The sequence below is a fragment of the Conger conger genome, chromosome 6 (genome assembly GCF_963514075.1).
Source record: "Conger conger chromosome 6, fConCon1.1, whole genome shotgun sequence".
Lineage (NCBI taxonomy): Eukaryota > Metazoa > Chordata > Actinopteri > Anguilliformes > Congridae > Conger > Conger conger.
In genome coordinates, this window is record NC_083765.1 from 45201480 (window position 1) to 45204219 (window position 2740).

Below are 2740 nucleotides of genomic sequence, written 5' to 3' on the forward strand. Positions count from 1 at the left end.
TGTTTCATCCAGAGGTTGTAGCGAGCCACTTATCCTCCTGTGTCTCTCCCTCCTTCTCTAGTTTTCCTCTGTTTAAGAGCACTCCACTTTGGGCATTCTTAATTAACAGAATGCAGCTCACCTGTTGCTGCTTGCTCAGGCTGTTAACAGGTAATTAGGGAAATACCTGCCCTCAATTAGCTTCCCCAGTAGCCTGCGTTAGGGGAACGGTCTCTGACCGTGCTGCTGAAGGTGGCTCTGCTGCCTATCCCACTCTGCCAAAGGCACCGGGGTGCCACAATATGAATTTACATTTAATTTAAATTCACAAATGAATTTTTCTGTCAAAAAGTGAAACTTTAATATATTCTAGATTCATTACACATAAAGTCAAATATTTCAAGCCTTTTTTTGTTTTATTCTTGAATCTCAGTAACTCAAAATATTTCAATATTACATAAGACCAATCAAAAAAAGGGAAAGGGCTGGCTGTATCAAAGCATATTCATGGAAAGTTGACTGGAAGGGAAAAGTGTGGTAGGAAAAGGTGCACAAGCAACAGGGATGACCGCAGCCTTGAGAGGATTTTCAAGCAAAACTGATTGAAGAACTTGGGGGAACTTCACAAGGAGTGGACTGAGGCTGGAGTCAATGCATCAAGAGCCACTATGGCACAGGCCTGTCCAGGAAATGGGCTACAAGTGTCGCATTTCTAGTGTCAAGCCACTCCAGAACCAGAGACAACTTCAGAAGCATCTTAAAATCCTTTTTTGATCTTATGTAATATTCTAATATTTTGAGAGACTGGATTTTCACGAGCTGTAAACATAATCCATCCATCCATCCATCCATTATCTTAACCTGCTCATCCTGAACAGGGTCGCAGGGAGGCTGGAGCCTATCCCAGCATACATTGGGCGAAAGGCAGGAATACACTCTGGACAGGTCACCAGTCCATCACAGGGCACACACACCATTCACTCATACACTCATACACTCATACCTATGGGCAATTTAGACTCTCCAATCAGCCTAACCTGCATGTCTTTGGACTGTGGGAGGAAACCGGAGTACCCGGAGGAAACCCACGCAAACACGGGGAGAACATGCAAACTCCGCACAGAGAGGCCCCGGCCGACCGGGATTCGAACCCAGAACCTCCTTGCTGTAAGGCGGCAGTGCTACCCACTGCGCCATCCATGCCGCCTAAGCCATGATCATCAAGATTAATTTAAAGAACGGCTTGAAATATTTCACTTTATGTGTAATGAATCTAGAATAGTTTCACTTTTGGAATTAAATTACGGAAAGAAATGAACTTTTCCACGATATTCAAATTTTTTGAGATGCATCTGTATATTTTTTTAATGTATATTTTGTGCATTGCCATTCAGGGGTGCCAGTACTTCTGGAGGCCATTCCAGTGCAGTCTGTGCTTATTTGGACAGTGATACATTTGTTGTTGTTTTCTCTCTACACTCCAGCAAACAAACAGCTGAAATAAAACAATCACTATGTGGTTAAAGTTGGACACATTAATACAAACTGAAATAAAGTCATCATATGCAATATTTTGCAATCAATGATTTCTTGAAGTCTGCCACTCATAGACATCACCAGATACACGGTAACTTCCCTGGTGATCTGCTGCCAGGCCTGTATTGCAGCCATTTTCAGCTCCTGCATGTTTTGGGGACTATTTGCCTTCAGTCTGGTCTTCAGCAAGTGAAATGCATGTGAGGTCAGGTGATTGACTTGGCCAGTCAAGAACATTCAAAGGATTCTTCTGTCATCCACTACATTGTTGTCTAGCAGGTCATTTGCCATTGCTGAGCTCACCAGTGCGTTATTGCTTCTTAACATTGTACCAAACTTATGATTTTTCAGCCTAATGATGTTTCTCATGTAGAGACAACAACAACAGACCCCAAATGCAGATGGCACTCCTCGAATCAACTCCATACCTTTTCTTGGCTCTTTTATCCTTGAACTAATGATGAAACTTAACACCTGTCCAAGAAACATTTGAGCAGTCCCCTATTACTTTTCGTCCCCTAAAATTGGGGGGACTATGTATAACAATAGCAGCAATTTGTACACAGTATGGATGTAAAAAACCCTAAGTAAAGTTTTAACAGGTCAACTGTTTATTTGACTACACAGCAAAAACAACAAAAATGTGTCACTGTCCAAATACTTATGGACTGCACTGTATAGGGAGCAGACAAAATGGCAGACAGGTGAGCGTCATGTGACAGTCAGAAATGCTCGATTTTTAAATGGGAGGCAAATTTGTGCGCATAACTGGTGCTGTATGTTTGCTTCCGTGTGCTGGAGAGCGAGAGAGAGAGAGAAGGCCAAGTGAGCTGTCGTTTGTGTTCACATACAATCAGTGAGCACTTTATTAGGTATTTATTAGACTTATTTTTTAGATTTCTACTACTGTAGCCTATGCACTTAGAGTTATGATCCCTTGTGTGGTCAGAGATTCTCTTCTGTATATCACTGTTGTAATGTGTGATGTTTTTGTGTTACTCTCACCTTCCTGTCAGCTATGACCAGAGTGTATGTCAGTGAGTGTATGACTTGTTAAGCTCAGGGTATTAAAATGAAAATGCAAATACGTGACGATCATGAATATGATATGGCTAATAAATATTATAAAGGAGAATGCAAAGTTGCTACGGCATGCGCTCTATTTCAGGGGAATAATAAGGAAACAGATGATGTTCATGTGCAAATTCCTCAAGAAGCCCTCCGT